General features: G+C 41.1%; 1 protein-coding gene across 2 annotated transcripts in view; it reads right to left on the bottom strand.

Annotated features, from left to right (window-relative positions):
* Positions 1–20102, bottom strand: part of SMYD3 (SET and MYND domain containing 3) — a gene marked incomplete at its 3' end in the record, with an annotated part of 742797 nt that overhangs the window by 41083 nt on the left and 681612 nt on the right. The window lies entirely within an intron of this gene.

The following is a 20102-nucleotide window of genomic DNA, read 5'->3' as shown; positions in this document are numbered from 1 at the left end:
CTCCCTTCTGGCCAGGCTCCAGCTTGCCTCTTGGCCTCCCAAATCCCCACACTGCCACTCGGTAGTGAATGTCCTTCAGAGGCCGTATGTCATTTCACCTGTGCACCGCAGGCACTATGGGAGCACCCCTATTTCCTCAAAATCTCCCTGAAGTCTCAATCCTGCCTACCCTCCACACACCTGTTTCCCACAGTGACCACCCACATACCTTAGAACTTCAGGCAAACCAACTGTGCTCCACCAGTCCCAGGGACTGCCCATAACTACCTCTCTTTTATCATTACATAGAACTTTATCCTCACTAAAGCTATTTTTGCAAGTGTAAGTGTGTGCGTGCTAAAGTCTCATTGCTTGAAAATGATAATCGGTACCCCAGCTTTCACTGTTGTCGTGGTATACCTGATTAGCCATTTATCTATTTTCTCCTTAAGCAGTATGTAACTGGTCTTATTTTTAAAGCAAACCTGTCTGATATCTATCCTTTAATATTTATGTTTCATCTTAAACAATTTATATTTATGACAGCATGTGGATTGTATATCCTCTTCCTGGTTATCCAGAATTTCAATTTTGCTTTTTTGATCCGTTTTCCTTATTGTAATGTAAATTGTTTAACAATTCTCTTAGCAAGAGTCTTTGTTCTTAAGATATCTTTATTTCGTTCTTATTCTTGAAAAATAGTTTAGTTACAGACAGACTCTTGACAATTATTTTCTTCAGCACAATGCAGATATTATTCCATGTGTTCTGGCATCATTAGCTGTTAATGAGAGATGTTCTTTCAATCTTAGTGAAATCAGGCTCTACAATCCTTTGTCCTTGATGTTTTGAAGTTTCACTATAATGTGTCCAAGTCTGGTTGTTTTATTGATATTACTTGAGAGCATGATTTGAATTTGAGAACTCATGTCTTTAAAATTTTGGCAAATTAAAAATTTTCTGGTGATTTGTTTACTCCTTTGTGTACAAATCTTATTAGGAGAGTCTCAAAGAATCCTTCATGCCTTCTAACTGCTTTTCCATATATTTAAAAAATTTCTTTAATTTCCCTTTCTCTCTCTGAGCTGCATTTTGGACAAATTCCTAAGTACTGTATTTTAATTCAAGTTCATTATTATTTTTGCAACCTTTTATTGCCTTCCAGTTTCATCGAGAAATAACTGACATGTATCACAGTGAAAGTTTAAGGTATACAGTATGATGGTTTGGTTTTACATACTGTAAAATGTTTACCACCATAGGCATAGCTAACATCCATCTATTCTTATACATACAAAGGAAAAATATTTCTTACTAAGAAAAACACTCAGGACTTACTCTTAACTTTCTAATATATCACATAGGAGTGCTAATTATGGCCAGTTTGTTGTACATTACCTCCCTTCTACTTCTTTATCTTGTAACTGAAAGTTTATACCTTTTGACCATCTTCCTTCAGTTTCCCATCTCTCCACCCTCAACCGCTGATCCCTTTTTCGATGAGGGTTTTTTTAAGATTCCACATAAGTGAAATTATACAGTATTTTTATCTGAATTACTTCACTTAGTACTACTTCACTTAGTCTAAGTATAAGCCTTCAGGTTCATTCATGTCAAAATTCCTGGATATTTTATGGCTGAATAATGTTCCACATATATAATAAACATCTTTATCCATTGATCCATTGACAGATACTTAGATTGTGTCCACAACCCGGCTAGCGTAAATAACTCTGCTATGAATGGGGTGGGTGGGGTGCAGAGATCTTTTCAAGTTAGTATTTTCATTTCCTTGGAATATATTCTAAGAAGCAGAACTGTTGGATCATATTGTAGTTCTATTTTTAATTTTCCAAGGAACCTCCATTTTTTTCTATAGTGCACCAACAGTGCACAAGGGTTCCTTTTTCTCCACATTTTTTTTTTAAAGATTTATTTATGGATACAAGAACTGATGTACAGGCCAGAGGTGTCGGGGGTGAGAGGATTCACTAGAGACAGAGTAGGGAGCAGAACAGGCAGACGACTGAGAATACTGCTGAGGGGAGCAGCGGGCGAGACAGGAAAGGTCTGCTGTGCCATGTGGGTTTCTCCCTGGCCAGGGATCGAACTCGTGCTGCAGTGGTTGCCAGCACTTTTTATCTCTTATCTTTTTAATGATGAACATTCTTACATCATGTTGGGCATATCATGTAAGGTGATATCTCACTGTGGCTTCAATTTGCTTTTCCCTTATGATTAGTGATGTTAAGCATCGTTTTATGTACCTATTGGTGATTTGTATGTCTTCTTTGGAAAAAAGGTCTATTCAGGTTCTTTTGTCATTTTTTAATTGGGTAATCTGGTATGTGTGTGTGTGTTTTGCTACTAAGGTATATGAATTTTATGTATACATTAGACATTAACCCCTCACCAGATACAATTTGCAATAGTTTTCCCATTCTGTAATGGGAAAATGATGGCTTCATTTGCATTGCAAAAACTTTTTAGTTTAATTTAGCTCCATTTATTTACTTTTGCTTGTCCTTTTGATGTCATATTCGAAAAATCATTACCAAGGCCTTTGTCAAGAGCTTTATGCCTATATTTCTTTTGAGTTTCATGGCCTCAGGTCTTATATTTAGGACTTTAATCCTTTTCTTTTTTTTTAAAGAGTTATTTATTTATTTAATTATTTGTTTGTTTGTCTATACAAGCACTGGGTACAGTCAGAAGCACGGGAGGGTGAGAGAATTCACCAGAGCCAAAGCGGGGAGCAGAGCAGGCAGAAGGACCGAAGTACACTGCTGAGGGGGGCAGCGGGCGGCAGGAGAGGTCTGCGCGCCATGTGGGACCCTCCTCCGGTGGCCGGGGAGCAGCCGGGGATTGAACCGGTGCCGCCGACGCTGCGGGCAGCTTCGCAACCCAGCGCTCAACCTCTGCGCCACCGGGGAGGCCCTAGGGCTTTAATCCTTTTCAAGTTAATTTTTGAGTCTTGTTATGGGTCCAATTTCCTTTTTGACACATGAAATACTAATATATCTGTATTTTTTTATTTCAGTAATTATAGGTTTCATTTGTAGCATTTTGAATTTGTTCTGTTCCTGTTCTGTTCCTGTTTCATTTATGCCCCTCCCCCCACAACTCAGGAATAATTATTTTTCACTTCAATGAGTTAATCATACTTTAAAACTGCTCTAATTTTTTTATTTCCACGTGGAGTGAATTTACCTTCTATTTATTTATTTATTTATTTATTTAGAATTTACCCTCTAAGGATTTTATTGCTTCTTTTTCTTGATGTTACATTTCCTCAGGTGTTTTGTAATTTTGGTGTGCAAGTTGCTTTTTGGTGGAACATTCTCTGTCATGTTTCTCTGTTCCTGTCACAGTTTGCACCCTGTCCCCATCTTGAATAGATGAGTGCAACCCTCAGTGATAGGCAGATTGCATATCCCATCACTGAGCCAATAGGTGACTTAGCCAAGGTCCTGGCCAGGACCCCGTGTCTGGGAATCTATACTTCCAGAGACACACAAGGTTCACACAGGCCATTATTCCAGTCACCGGTCAGCAGTCATTTACCAGCCTCCTATCACAGGCAAGGCTACCTTCTCCCTCTTATAAACAACCCTGGTTTTAAGCAATGAGCCTGAGTCCACTTTGCACTTGACACAACACATATCTAGTCCCTGATATGAAAGCCAGATTATCAGCCATTCTGCCTGCTTTATTGCCGAGCCAGGAAGCCGGTGGCTGGAGCTCTCTCCCTGTTTGCATTTCTCTTCCTTTTATGATCCATAGAGACTGCTGAGCTAGGTTAAGCGGCCTCAATAATATTTCCTTGTCGCATTTTGCCCCTATGACTTAAAATATGATCTAATAATGCCATCTTTCCAAGAAATCCTCTCCTTATAACTTTATCTGTGCCATTGGCCTGTGTACCCCAGTCATCTACTTTGGCTTCTCTTTAGGTTTGTAGCCAATCAAGAGTCTTCCATCTCAGGACCATGCACATGCCTGGAGAGCAAAAGCTGAGCACTAGACCCTCCATGCTCCCCCTCTCCCCAAATGGACTCTCAGCCTTCACATTTCAGCTTGGATATATCTTCTCAGACAGTCTTTTTCTAACTACTGTAGCTTAGTAACCACTTTCTCCCCAAGTATTAATTAAGGTATCCAGTTAATTTTCTTCAGAGCAAAACTACAAACAGCCACAAGATGCAAAAAAATAGCAGCCATAGCCTGCACCTCTCTCTTTTTGGAAAAACTTACGATCATGGCTCACAGCAGCAATAGTGACATCTACAAATGTAAAGGTCAAGCATATAAATAGGAATAACTCCATGTGAAAGGAAGGACACCTCTCGGGTTGTAAAGTCAGACTTTCTTTTTAGGACTTGATGATGAAATTATTTGTAAGTTGGTATTATATGTCCAGTAATCAAAGCTTCCTTGGTTTCAATGTTTTATCAAAAAGCAAATATAATAAAATATATTAATAAGGAATGATTGCGATGATAAAACACTTTATTTAATGGAATTTTGAAATTCTGGGTTCTTTCAGCAAAATGGAGATTGATTTTTTTTATAAACCTTTACAATATCACAGGGTAATGGTTTACAGAATACTGCCAAATAGAGACTCTGTTGAGACCTACTTTAATGAAGAGTGAGGAATTGTCTGTGATTAACAATGTTTATTTGAGATAGCATGCTGTAAAGGAAGCATAAATGACTTGGTCATTTCCTCTACAATTTCCTACATATTCATCATTTTTTCAGGAATTCTTTTTCCCTTCTAGAGATACTGGAAATGTGAACATCAGCCCAAGTCCTCTCTAAATTACCATGAATTCAAACCTAGTAAGGTCAGATCAATGGGATTTGACATGCACAAATCCCTGGCAGATTTTGATCTGAATTTGGAAGGAAGCATAGTCCAGTCACACTCCACTTCCCAACCATAGTCTCTGCATGTGCAGGCACTGTTTTACCTACCACTCAATCACTGTTCCTTTCTATCAGTCTCAAACACGCAGCAAATATCTGTGAAGTGACGAGTCTGTTTCTTTCTTTTTTTCTCTCTCACTACTCTGATTAGTCTGTCAAAAATCAAAGACCGTGGTTTAAGGTACAAATCCCCTAGGAAATAATGATGAATTTGGAAGGATAGGAGGAGATATATCTCTACCCGCTAGCACTCACGAATAGGATGATGGAGGAAATTGCTTCTTGGATAATACGAGTGAAAGGTTTTCAAAACAGTCACTAAAAGAAACTTTCTATTCAAGTACCAAATTACATGATACAGAATATGAGAGGAGTTGGTTCATGCTTTCCTTTGAAAAGGGCTTTATTTCAAATGGCTGCTAGTGTCAGTAAAGGAAATGGCCAACTCTAAAGTGATTTCAAGCCTGTGCAAACGCCCCCTACTGGCAGGTTTTCAAAACTGTGCCAACACGCATCTGTTCGGTTGCATCTGGATTCCAAGTGACTAGGCCAAGAGGCTTTTTATTAATAGTGTGTGTGTTTCAGGACATTCCATTTTCAAAAGTTGTTAGGTTTTTCATGATATGGATCAAGGGTGCTCAGTATCTGAGATTAGCTGACAAAGTCTTGTTCATTAGGTATAAAGATCCACTATTTCCCAATGGAAATGAATCAGTCTAAAAAGTAGGAACATTCTTTTTAAAAATATATATGACTCTTGGATATTATTGGCCATTAGAATTCTAGTAAACTACAAAGAATTCTCACATCAGCCTTTTGCAGGTTAGCATGGCAGCCCCTTGCTCCCCATCCCTGCACTGCACCCCACCCATCCCCAGCCCTTGAGTACACTGTGCTTGGCTGTGGCATTCAGCTCTGCTCTCCTCCCCAAAGAGCTGGCACTTTCTGCTGTAAGCTGGAGGAGTCCAGTTAGAAGGGAAGTGCAGTGTGAGATGTTTTCTGAATGAGGAACGTTGACCACTCAGTACATGCCTCCAAACACACACACACACACACACACACACATACACCCTTCTCTATGCTTAAGAACCACCTGGCTTTCCCAATGCACACACCCGAGCAAGGAAAGGAGAAGGAAGTCTCAAGGCCCCAGGGCTAAGTTCCTTCTGATCCCCAGATGTGTTTTCTCCAGGCTGGGCTTGTCTTGTATGAGGCTGAACAAGAGCAGAAATTTCCCCACTTCCTCTTGTTGTTCCTTCATGAGATCCCACGCCAACCTATATTCCTTACTGACACTGCTGGAATCTCTTCAGATCATCATTTCCGCCTTTCCTCCCTACTGTCTTCCTTTTCTGCTATTTTTCCTCTTTTATTTTTTTCTGAAAATAAAGTCAGCCCTCAGTACTGTTGTTCGCTCAGTCCCTTCAGACCGTGCCTTAGCATCCCTCATCATCTCCTGCTCCCTCTGTGTCGAACCTGACACACACTACAGCCTGATGATTTCCTTGTTATGTTTCCCTCCAATTTTATTAAGTTTAATAGGCGCTGCGAAATTGAAGGTGTACAGCATGATGACTCACCTATCCTGCAAAGTGATTACCACAAGAAGTTTACCATCCATCATCTCATATGGAGAAAAGAAAAAAGGACATACAGGATCTGTTCTCTTTGTAACTTCCCACTATATTGCAGTGTTCTTTAACTCTAGTCATTATGTTTGTCATATGTTATGTTCCCAGTACTGCTTTATCTTATAACTGGAAATTTGTACCTGTTGACCATCTTTGTTGAATTGCTCCACCTCTTTGCCTCTGGTAACCATATATCTGGTTTATTTTTCTATCAGTTGGTTTTTTTTAGATGTGAGGTCATATAGTATTTCTCTTTCCCTGTCTGATCTATTTCATTTAGCATAATGCTCTCAAGCCCCACTATGTTGTCTCAAATTGTAGGACTTCCTTCTTTTTAATTGCTGAGTAGTATTCCACTGTTTATATATATATCAACATCTTTTTCACCTGTCAATAGACACTGAGGCTGTTTCTACATCTTGGCTACTCTCAGTTTTTCACAGTCCCCATATCCATTTGATGAGCAACTTTCCCCATTTCACCCTTCTCACACCCTCCATGCTCTTCATAGAGCAGTGGACAACCCTTTCCATAGTCAGAGAACCTCTATTCCTTTGAGAAACAAAAAGCACTTGGGGTTGGGGGCAGCAGGGAGCAACAGCGGTGGGGAGAAGGGGGCTGGGGGGCAATGAGAGCCGTGTGTGAAAGCTTCCCATTCAGATTAGGTGCAGAAAGTACAACAGGAAAGAGTGAGCATCCAACAGTCCCTGCTCCAGGGGTGCAGCAGCACAGCAAGGAGGCCGCCAGCAATGAGGGGGAAGAGGGGTTCACAGGGGAAAAGCTGTGAGGGCTTAGCAGGAAGGTCTACTATGTCTGAAGACTGTCTAAAATTGTGATTCCTACACCCAGGCCCACTCTTAACTAGTTCCTGTCCACGGTCTACAAAGAGCTCATCCACCAGCATCACTAGCGAGTGCTACTGTAAGCCAGAAGCACTATCTTCTACTCTGAAGTGGCTTCTTTTCTCCTTTCTAATTAAATAAAAACTTTATGGGTTTGGATTCATGGAGTCTGGGATATTTATGACAAGTAGATTTAGTTGCCCTGAAGAGGACTAAATGATGAGTGAGTTTATGCAAATGAACATTTTTATGCTTTGTTCTAAAGCATAAATAACGTTAATCACGGTAGTAAACTGAGGATGGTGCATTGTTCTCCTTGTCTCTGGGCTGCAGTGCTGGTGAAGAAGCATCCATCCTGCCCTGCATTGTTCTCTGTGGTTTCTGCTAATGAACTAGCCAGCCAGAGAGGAATCCTGCCCACCTGCCCACCTTGTGCTGCAGCTTGGGCATACACACCAACTGTGGGGGCTATTGGCATTACCTCCCAGACACCCCAAAGTGGCATCTACACTTAATACAAACCCTGAGAAACATAATATGCAGCAGTTGGTCTAAACATGTGCCTACTTTACAAGTCTCATTGGGGCCACGTGTCTCCCCCCGCCACCTTGTGGCCCGTTCCCCACTATACTGGGCTTCGTGCAGATTCTTGAATGTACAATACTCCCTCCGCCTCAGGGCACGTGGGCGAGCTTTTCTCAGAGACTGGCCCAGACCCTTTGCCAATTCACATCATTTTCTCAGAACAATGTTCTCTTCCCACTCACTGCCCGCTCTGTGCAGACCAGGTCAAGTTCTTGAAACATCTATCTCTCCTTCATAACTCTTAACACAATTCATAATCAGGTGATAATTTTATAGTTATGCCTTTAATGTATACTTCTTGTGCTAAGGTGTAAGCTGCTTGGGGGCAGGGTTTGGTATGCTTCATTTTTTTTTTAAACAACATTATATTGAATTGTGCACATGAGGCACATGGGAGATAATACTTGAGCTAATATTTGAGAAGTTAATGAATGAATGGTAAGAACGCAGAAACAGAAGCCTGTGAGTGCAGGTGAGACAGAGGCTGAGACAGAGAGCACTGTCCTATCTTGCAGATGTGCCAATGTGAATAAACCATGAAGCTTTGCACGGCACACTGGCTTAGAGATGAAATCTGGGGATATCAAGGGATGAAAACTTAGTTCTTAAAGGCAATATTTTGTATAGATGCATAAGAAAAAACTAGAACTTTTTTTTCTTTTGCAATTAGCAGTAAGGGCCCTAATACACACAGTTCATAATCCAGTCCCACTCATGAGAGAATGAGACACCCCCAGGGACAGCTCCCCAGGACCGTGCTGGAAGATCTGGACAGTCTGATGGAAGACCCATTTCTTGGCCACTGCAGTGAAGAGTAGCGCTCGTTCTCAATGGGAAAGAAGCAAAACCTAACATTGCGGGGCATCTTTGTGGTTACTGGTACATAATTGTGTTGAAGGAGTTTTATGTCGTTCTCATTACAGAGCACGGAGCTTAGAGAGTCTCAATAAATTCTTTGTTTATCACATAAAATCCAGAGTTGAAGAAGCCCTCTAGGTATTATGATGTAGGGGTGCCAGAACTCACTGGGTCCAACTTGGCTTTTAAAGTCAAGTTTCTGATGTACAAACCAAATAAACAGCCCCACTTAGAGAATTTGATCTTAAAGAAGTTTATTTTTGTCTGAGTGTGCTACATATTATACCAGAACTAATTACAAATGTTTAAAATAGCTAAACTTTTAAAAATGTGTTTGATGCTTTTATATGTTAAAGCATTTTCAAAAACAATAATAATGTCAATAAACAGAGTATCAGATTTGACAAGGTGGATTACTAAATGGTTGAAAAATTGTTCCCAGAGGATGTTGATTAACGTCTCCCTCCGGCCTGGAGGGCACTGGAAGCAGGCCATCCTTGGCCTGGATTTATTCAACATTTTAAGCCATGATCTGGAGGAAGATATTTAAGACATGTTTATCAAACCTGCAGCTGCTACGAAGCTGAAAGGAAGGAATAACAGCTCTGTGATCTTGTTCATGGCACCAAATCCACTGGACCCTTCATTTCCTCATCTATAAAATGGGGATGATGACTGCTATCTCCTAGGGTTGCCATGAATTGATGAGCTAAAGGTACGTAAAGTGAACTAGTAACGTTAGTTCTCTTCCTTCACACAGAACAATGGAATCAGGATTAAAAAGAGGTCTCAGCTTGGTTATAGTTCCCATACAATTCCCACCCCCACTTGTTTTGATCCTACTCCCTCTTCCTGCTCCCTGTAGTATGTCTCTGGTTTATAGTTGCTTTTGATTTTGATTTTTACTTTATTATAATTAGTCTTTTTCCTGGTCCCTTATTTAGGTTTTCTAAATTCCTGCTATGAGTGAGACCAAAAATGAAAAATGATGTAAAAAATATATAAAATTTTAAGAAATAAATAAATAAATAATAAAATTGTAAAAAAAAATAAGAGGTCTCAGGTTGGAGAAATGGGCTGAAACTAAACATTATTATATCAAAATGAAAGGGGAATCCTGAAGTTAGTTTAAAAAAGAAAGAAAGAAACCAGAAGGAACACACACAAAAACAATGACATGTGAAGAAAACAAATGAGTGGCAAATGAACAAAATCAAAATATTAAAACATACTTGGAATAATGTCACCAAATTATTATATGTTCTTTTAAAATATACCAATGTCATTTGCAGATTCTTAATTTGTGTGTGTGTGTGTGCGCGCGTGTGTGCGCGCAGAACTGGGTGTAGGCCAGAGGTGCAGGTGGTTCACCAGAGAGAGAGTGGGGCACATAACAAGCTGATCTACTAAAATCACTACTAAGAGGAGCAGCAGGCGAGACAGAAGAGGTCTGATGTGCCATGTGGGTTGGCTTCCAGGCCAGGGATTGAACTCAGGCCCTAGTGGTGATAATGCTGAGACTTAACCACTCAGCCACCATGGAGGCTCCCTCATTGGTAGACTTTTGACTGAGGCTTTGCTATATCAGGCTACCAATCCTGGTTAAAGGAAAGTTGCATATTTTACAACTTTAGTACAATGATTCCTGATGAACTGACTTCAGGTATGCATAAATATTGCTACAAATGTATTTCATTCTGTTCACTTTTATAATCATTTATTTAAAATAGTTTGAATTACTTTCAGAGTGAACCTGCATATAAGCAAAAAATTAATGAAAACTTACAGGGCAGGAGAGAGCCAACTTTTTCTGGAAGTTTTTCATTGGCTATAGGCTCAAGGAGCCTGCTGCTGTAGCCCTCGGCTGGCGGTCATACTAAGGTCAGAAAGTCTAACACTGACTCTGCTTCTCTTCTCCCCAAATTACAAGGTGACTCTTCTTCTTTTACTGTAAATTATGAGAACAGCTGCTTGAACTTAGGATTGAAACTAATTTTCTTAAATTTACTTCAATTTTTGCAAAATGATAGTTGTTTTTTTAAGAAGTATTTTGTCTTAACTTCTTAAAACTGCTCAGAGCAGAAGGGTGCTGCACGAGAGATGGTATCCAGTCCTGCATCATCTCTCTGGTGGTGGCTTCAGGATGCATCTAGGGCCTGCTCTGTGCTTGGCTCTGGAGAGCCTGGTTTAGTTCTCTTTGCCCACATTCCTCACGGGGTTGTCTGTGACCTAGAATTATGCAATTTCTTTTAGAATGATAAAAGTTGAGCTCTTAAGAGGGTAATAAGTGAATAACCCTGGAAGTCAGCACTGCTCTCTGAATTGAAGGAGTAGGAAGATGACAGGACCAGGAAACAGGGGCCTGGAGCCTTGACCTAGTGCTGATCCTGGGCACATTTTATAACTCAGAGTCCTTGTGTTTTCATCTGTAAAGCAAGGGGCTATAGCTAGATCACCTTTAAAGTCCTCTCTCTCTCTGAAATTCTATAATCTGTAAACTGCGTTGGCACGTAGGTATACTGGCCTTCTCACCCCTCACCAACAGTGACAGAAGTGAGTTAAAAAGCACTAAAGTTTAAGACTCACAGAATGGGCAGAGCAGTTCTTCAGCTTTTAAAAATGTTTCCTATCTTTCCTCATTATCTGATTCACAGAGCCTAATTTAATGGTGAAACTCCTGAACAGCACGCCAGACCCTCCAACTGTGACATGAAAGATGGTCATCTTGGGCACGGGCTCAGTTATGAATGCCTTGCCATGTGCTCAAGCACTCTGTCATTTGCCTCCAGCTGTTTCCACATCACACTGAGGCACAAGAGAGGTACCAGGAACAAACCATCATCGACAACAAAATATTAATTTATGTAAGGTTTTGGAGACACAACTGTTGTTGCTGCTGCCACAGGACATTTACCACTCCAAACCTGATTTTTTGAGGACTCGCCAGTTTCATAGGTCTAAAAATGGTTGAGTATAAATAGTTTCATATGACATGTCCACCCAAATACTCCTCGTGGCTGGGAAAAGTGGAGCTCTCGGGTCTTCCTCTGAGTGTGGTGACAATGAGAAAGAAGGCAATGACAGTAAAACACAAAACCTGGACATGGGCGGCAACATGGTTCTCACATAACAAAAGGACAATCACGGAGGCACCTCTGGAAATGCTGGTACTAACAAAGGGATGAGAACCAATTCATCATTTCTAGAGTTCACCAAGATCAATAGAAAAATCACAAATTTGCACAGACCCAGCAGTTTAAAAAGTTCAAAAATTTTGATGTGACTGATTATGAAGCTAACACAAGGAGAAACAGAGAAATGCGACAATGTCCTGTTGTTCCTTTGTGCCTTAGATCCAGCTATACCTAAACTCAGATGCTTCTGAACTTTCCAGTTACATCAGCCATACAATTCTTCATATTAAAAATCACAGCTGTGGGCCTCCCTGGTGACCTAGGGGTTAAGTCTGAGCACTGTATCACACGGCTGCAGCCTGAGTTCCAGGCCCAACCAGGGAGCTACCCACATGGCACAACAGACCTCTCCTGCCTTGCCCGCTGCTCCCCTCAGCAGTGTATTTCTGTAGATCACCTGTTCTGCTCCCTACTCTGTCTCCAGTGAATCCTGAATCCTCTCACCCCCAGCTCCTCTGGCCAACACTCCAGTTTTTTATGCATAAATAAAATAAATCTTAAAAAAAAAAAAAAAACCACAGCCACACACACACAATAACCATTATGATATATACAGGAGCTATGATGCTAGGCCAAAGTGTCTTGATAAACTGAATTGAATCACAAGAAAAAGGGGCCCATTTGGTATCAAAACTTAAAAAGGGGTTAGGTTTCCAGTCTGACTCAAATCCATGTGGTCAAGGGCAAGGTTGCTGAAAACCTACAGAGAAAAACAGCTCATCTAAATTCTGGGTAAAAGAAAAATGAGTATGTTTCCTGCCAAAACAGGAGAAATGAAAGGCGATTTTTCCCTTCATAGATTTAGCACTATGTCACTGTCTGAAGAAGAGCTGAGAGGGGAAGAACCAAGTTATTTCACAATCAGATCTTCAGAATATAAGATAGACACAGTTTATTATGCCTTCGTCACAGGCAAGAAGTTGAAGTTTTGATGAAGTGTGTAAAATAGCACCAGCCAGGAGATAGGGATGGATTTAAATGATTTAAGTTGTTATTAGCATAAAATTATTAGGCTAGTCCTACAGATTCCAATAACAAAAGTATTAGAACAGTACTCAGTGTTCCAAATTAGTCTGTCTCTTTTCTGCGATGGTTTAATATTTGCTGAGTGTGATGCATGAAGTGACAGCCATCTGCTCATCTGCGTCCTGCGTCTGGCCGCCTGCATTCTGCTCTAAAAATTTCTGCTTCAGCAAATAAAGATTGATTTCATTTACTATCAAAATTTGTGGCACAGGCAAAGGATGAGCTGAATCAAAAACATTTTGCTTTTTATCATCTATTAGTCACCAGTTGAAAATCAGTGTTCACCCACCGGTGGGCTTGAGACAACCAAAAGAAAAGTGTGTACTGGTCTCAATTCAGCCTGATGCTACATCACGCCATTACCTGTGAGCCTCTACGAGATTCAGTAGCTGCTGTCATACCTGACAAATATGCCTTCAGAATCCAGGCTCGGGCATATTATTTGAAGAATTTGCAGCTAGGACTTTAACATAATTTATATTCCCAAGTCCCTCACTACTGCTTCTGTGCGTATGACTTGAGAAAGAAGGATAAGGGCATCAGAGTGATTCTCTTCTTTCCTACCCCACTATCTGATTGGTTTGGGCTGTGCCCTCCCTCCCTGCAGCCACCTATTGTATGCTGAGTGCCTATTATGTGCCTTGAAACAAGTTAGCTTCTGGGAGGACAGTGATGAATGAGTCATTCATTCAAGTTCAAATTCTTAAGCTATTCAGAGGAAAAGCCAAAAGAAAAGAAAAATTCTAGTCTGGAGGGATATGAGGAAGCATGTTAAAATTATTCCAAAGTTGGGGGGGGGGGTGCTAAGCTTCAATGAATATTTGCTGTGGACTTATTTTGTGTCTTGTGTTAAGATTTATCTCATTTAGAATGGCACATATTAAAAAAACTAGCAACAACAAATGTTGGCGAGGTTGTGGAGAAAAAGGAATTCTCCTGCACTGTTGGTGGGAATGCAAACTGGTCCAACCACTATGGAGAGCTGTGTGGAGATTTCTTGACCTACTAAACATAGAGCTTCCATATGATCCAGCAATTCCACTCCTAGGTATTTACCCAAAGGACACAGAAATATCAATTCCAAAGAGCACCTGCATCCCTATGTTTATAGCAGCACTATTTACAATAGCTAAGCTTTGGAAACAGCCCAAATGCTCAAAAATAGATGACTGGATCAAGAAGATGTGGTACATATATACCATGGAATATTACTCAGCATTCAAAAAAGATAAACACATGCAATTTGCAGCAACATGGATGGCGCTGGAAGGGATCATGCTCAGCGAAATAAGCCAAAAAGAAAAAGAAAAATACCGGATGGTCTCACTCATAGCAGGAATCTAGAAAACTTAAATAAGGGATCAGGAAAATGAATAACTATAAGAAAGTGAAAATCAAAATCAACAAAAAACTATGAACCAGAGACACTTTTTGGGGGGTGGGGGCCGGGAGGGGAGGGATTGGGGTCAGAATGGGGCATGTGCAGTTGTATGGGGGAATATAAAAATAAAATTTATTATTTAAATAAAAAAAATAATAATAAAAATTGGGAAAAAAAAGATTTATCTCATTTAATCCTACTACAAAGCTGACACGAGTAATGTTAATAAAGCCACTTTAGAGATGAGGAAATTGAGGTTTAGTGATGTTACATATTATGTCTAGAGTAAGAGACCTCAAAGCAATAGAGATGCGGCACAGAGCTATTTGACCCCAGTGCCTACACTGTTGGCTGCTGTGTTTTGTTGTGCAAATAAAGTCCTTAACTTATATTCTGCAAATCTGGGATACTGGGAATGAGTTGTATTATTGGGTTAAAACAGAAAAGTAAGGCATATCTTCACCAATGAATCTTCACCAATGAATGAAAAGAAATAGATGCTGATTGAGGGCAAGGCCTGAAGGTGAGGGGCTGGCTAAGCTGCTAGTGCTCAGGTCAGCCGCCTGCCTGCTCCCCATTGGAGGCCTTGTGTCACAGGGGGTGGGGGAGGAGGAGAGGGGGGTGAAGAGAGAGAGAGAGAGAAACCATTTATTTGTCCAAGGTCAGAAAGGGTCAATGACCTAAACTTACCATATGTTGATACCTTGCTCACTGGTGACAACTCAGAAAGGTACTCTAAACTTGTACAAAGTTACCTGAGAGAAGCAAGCCTGCCAGAGATAAACTAGTGGCAACACTAGTGAGAGCAGTAATAACCAACGCAAAAAACAGTCTTTCATTCATGGACTGGTAGCTATTTTCTGGTATCTAAGAAACCAAAAAAATTAAAAGGCACCATTAATAACAAAACAATATTTCACAACCCCCACTTTTCCTTTCAGAGACCCATCAGCGACTGCATCTGATCAAAGCCGAATTATTAAATGTCTATAGATTAATCCCATAACTCTTAAAGGCCTGGAGTTTGTAATTTCCCTGGGAAAAAAAAGTCACAATCTACACCATGAAAAATTTAATTGCACTTTAATTACCAGTTAAACTGAATAGCATAAGATATGGGTGCCTTTCATTTTTAATCGTTATTATGATTCCAAGAGAATTTTGAAGGGAAATAATTGAATCTCTTGGGAGTATTCTCTTCTTCTGCCACTGCCAAAATCAAAATGAGAACAGAAAAAAATGTAAAGGGTGATTCAAATTCTTCCAGATCATAACCCAGGATGGCCCCCAGCAATAATAAACTGGCCGTTCCCAGGCAGCTGCACTGCACATTTTCGTGATATGCTAATACAGAAACGGGTTTCCTGCAGTTGAGTTCTGGTACATTAAACAGATAAAGGCTCTTGGCTGGGACATTTCTTTTCTCCTTTAAAACCAGACCCAAAAGGCCATGCTTGTCTCTTTGTTCCTAGAGCTCGGCACCGTGTGGACCTGCTTTCCCCAGGCCCACAACACACACGCACACACACACACGTGAAGACACACACACCACCACCACCTGTTTCCATGATGCTTCCAAAATGTCATTTTAAAAGGAAAAAGAGAAGATAATACGATCACAGTCATGCAAGTGTCCGGCAAAAATGGAAATCAGAAGATCTTGGTGAAAATTCAAAAAAGAATGCATCAAGTCTAACCTTCAAACACTTCGACTTTATCAGAGAACTTATGACTCAAGAAAGAGCAAGCCTCTGAGGGATGGTGCAGAAGAGGGGTGCAAGCAAGGGGAGAGGTGAGACAGGCCACTCTTTCCCTTCCTCAATCGCACATTGGCCTCCTAAACTCCCACAGGTTCTTGAGGTGCTGCTACTACTGCCGTGTGTGTGTGTGTGTGTGTGTGTGTGTGTGTGTGTGTGTGTCCATCAAGACCACAGCAGGTCTCAGCCTCTCCTCAGGAATGCTATTCTACCCCAGTATAGGACTTTTTATATGGAAAGAAATTAGGCTGCGCTTTTTAAAAATTCAGGATGGGGTAAAAATAAGACTTTTCATGAGGTCTCCAAACAACATAGAGCTCTGTTCAACCTCTGGCTGCTGTTGCTCATTACAACTAAATTCATCACAGTGTGCACCTTGGTATTAGTGATCATTTGATAACTGGATTCCAATGTTGTCTGCCAGGCAAATAAAAGGAATAATAACCCCATCCAAACTGCAGAACCATCTGCTACTATTCTATAACTTTTTACCTATTTCTTTTCTCCATCCCTTTGTATCACAAAACCAACACACAGTGTCGGGGGGATTTGCGTGTCTCTCTCCGGGACCCAGTAGATGGGTTATGCTGCCCCCATTCCAGCCACATGGATCCCAGTCTACAGAGAAAGCAGCCCAGGCCCTGGGTTTAAGGAGAAAGAAGCAGAGTTCATCTAGCCTGGTTGCCAATACTTAGAGGCACCCCTTTTCTGGCATCTTCTCTTGACTCCTTGGGGAGGCCACTAGAGCTACAGAACACTTAGGTCAGAAAGAAGAGGAGGCAACATCAGGAAGCCATTCTTCAGGTTACCAAGTGAAGACTGAAGACCCACAGTGGTTAGGAAATAAGACACAGCAGATCTCCCAGCTGAGGCAAATTTGACTGACAGAACAATAGGGGATGCCGTAAAGAGGATCCAGGAGGCTGTGCTAGAGCCACACTGCCCGGGGAAAATTGCTGCATGAGAAGGATCTGGGGACTGGTAGCAGAAGCGCCTCTACCTTCTCCACAATTTATTATTTATAAGCTTTTGGAGTAAACTTGAGTCTTAATTATAGGTGGGGAGCTCTTTCATTCTCATCTTCAAAAAGTCCCAAGAAAAAGCAACCCTCTAGGGCCTCCCCTGGTGGCACAGTGGTTGAGCGCTGGGTTGCAAGGCTGCCTGCAGCCTCTGCAGTGCTGGTTTGATTCCCAGCCACCGGGTGAGGGTCCTACATGGCGTGCAGACCTCTCCTGCTGCTCCCCTCATCAGTGTATTTTGTCGGTCTGCCTGTTCTGTTCCCCACTCTGGCTCTGGTGAAGTCTGTCACCCTCCCGAACTTCTGACTGTACCCAGTGCTTGTATAAATAAAAAAATATATATATATAAAAAAAAGGAACCCTCTAGGTAGCTGAAATGAGGGTATGCAAATTATCACAGGAGACAAAACTTTGGTCTCATAGGGAGCAAACCTAAGTAAGCAACCCTCAATTAATGCCACCCATTTCCCATTTTACCACCAGAAGCTGATTTTACCAGACTAACAGTTCTCTCTGCTGCCTGGGCAAATGGAGGCCATGCCTTCCTTGACCCATGGAGAGTTCTTGAATTAGAGGAGCTTTTTTGAGTCAAAACCATCTCTTGTTGGGAACCATGATGAGACTTGTGATCCAACACACTGAGGGGGCTGTTGTTCAGTTGAGTTCAAAGAACACAAACTATGAGTCTAGAACCTATCTGGTGCCCCTAAAACATGAGATGTGTTCACAGCACAGCATCTTGTACTGAAGACCCCTCCCCTAGAGAATGAGCTCCCACAACTGTGGTGCTTTAAAGTAAAGTGGGGCATCCAATTCCTCCTGCTTTAATTTTCAGAACTGTAAAGGTCCCTGAACAAATAGGATTGCAACCACCAAGACTGTAATCCATGTGTGGAAGTCAGTCTATAGCACCACCTCCCCATTATTCACCAAAAGCTCTTGTCTTCACTTTAGACAGCCTTTCCAGGCTGGGTGGGCTGATTCAAGAATGAGTCAACCTCTGAGCTGCGCTAGTGGTGGCCCACTGTTTCCAGGAACCCTGAGGTAGTAGGTGTTGAGGGACCTGAGCAGTAGTTTTAGGTCTGAGAAGGTGGAAAAGGAAAAACCACGATAGCTATGTGTCTAACATGAAAACCCAGGGTGCAGTGTGAACATGTTGTCATTGGAATGACTAAACTGAAGTGGGAATGGTGGAAAAAGAACCAGCTTCCAGAAAATTCCTCAGAGAAAAACTGAAATATGATGGCAGCATGATGCAGCAAAGGGCTCAGGCTACTACAGCCAGGTGTCCTACAGTTACGACTTTGAGGAAGTCACGACCACACAAGGGAAGATATTTTAGTAGCTACTGAGATTATCAGATATTCTGGCCAAATATCTAGTTCTCATTATTCTTCTGATATTGTTTTCTCACCCCCCTTTTAGGCTCATAGATGCAGCTTCCAGTTCAATGGGGGCCTCCTGTTTCTGAAAAGAGAACTAGGCTCTCTCAGAATCTAGAGGTATAAAGGCTGTGTTTCAGCTGTCACATTTGGATATATCGTGGATACATATGCCCATGGCCTTTCCAATTTCCCAGTGTGATGCAAATGAACACTGTATGACAGGTAAACAGAGCGCTAAAGTGCAAAGTACAACTCTTATTTATAGATCAAACACCTGCCATCAATTTAAACAGTAGTTATCCAACTTGAAAGTTGAGCAAGAGACTGAATGCCCCCTTGAAGCAAGTAATTTTGAAGCAGCAGTTCATGTATACAGATGTGTTTAAAGCCTACTTCAGAATGCTGTAATTATCATCAAAAAGGCAGATTCCATTAAATATCTGTTATGCTGTTAGTATCTGTACTCCTAGACAGATTTGAAATGTTGAAAGTCTTAGGTTTCTTAACACTATACTTTTAACATTATTTCTGTAAAGGACTGGGGCTTAGGATCTTCAGAATTTAGAAAACCATCTGAACAGAGGTTTTTGGGAACAGCTAATGAGATGATTTGACTGTTGCTGTCATTTTGTCTTTTCAACCACAGTACTATTTCCAGCCTCTCTCTCTACCAGATATGTAACAAAATTAATATTTGGAAAGAACTATCTTCCCAAACACAAATAAATGAAGAGTGAACACATCTTTAATCACAAGTTATAAGCATCATTTCTTGAATGTTAAAAATCAGTGACCTGTTATATATGAGCTTTATGGATATTATTCCATTAGTACTTTTGATGACCCCTGGAAGGTTAGTGTTAATATCCTCATTATACAAATCATGGGAACTGAGGTTCTGCAAGATGGGGCTGTTTCCAAAGGCGCTGTTCCTTCTACTACATCACACTAACTTAGAAAATGCCCCTTCTTCTTTGCACAGGTTCATTCAAAGCTGATCTCCCACTTACAGGGACCTGTACTATCATTCTGGAAATAGGTCGTAGACTATTTCCAATAACTTGAGATTGGTTTGACCTCTGGGATATCAGTTAGTCACAGACTGAATCGACTGCAGGCCCCACCAGTCACACGCCTGGACATGTTATTTACTTTAATAGGTCTTTCTTCTCTTCCAGAAAATCATCAGAATGGACTAGAGAACTTTCATAGTTTCTTTTCATTGTAAGATCTGTGTATCTCTGAGACTGATTGCTTCAACCTCTGCAACGATGAGGACAGGCTTTTACTCAGAAGGGCCTGCACTCTTTCAGTTCTTTGAATGTGATGGACCCTCTTCATAAAAGAGCTATTGTCGGATTTGCAATACCCAGCCTGTATCACCAGGTACCTCAGTTGCTGTTTGATGAATGAATGGACAAAGGGATGAATGTACGGTCATGTGTATAATTTTACAGTGCTGATAGAGGGTGTACTAAACCAGCACTATGTTCTAAGTTGCCTGCTTTGTGAC

This window comes from Talpa europaea (genome assembly GCF_964194135.1).
Source record: "Talpa europaea genome assembly, chromosome: 14".
Taxonomy (NCBI): domain Eukaryota; kingdom Metazoa; phylum Chordata; class Mammalia; order Eulipotyphla; family Talpidae; genus Talpa; species Talpa europaea.
The sequence above is the reverse complement of the archived record's forward strand: the minus strand, read 5'-3'. Positions and strand labels throughout refer to the sequence as shown.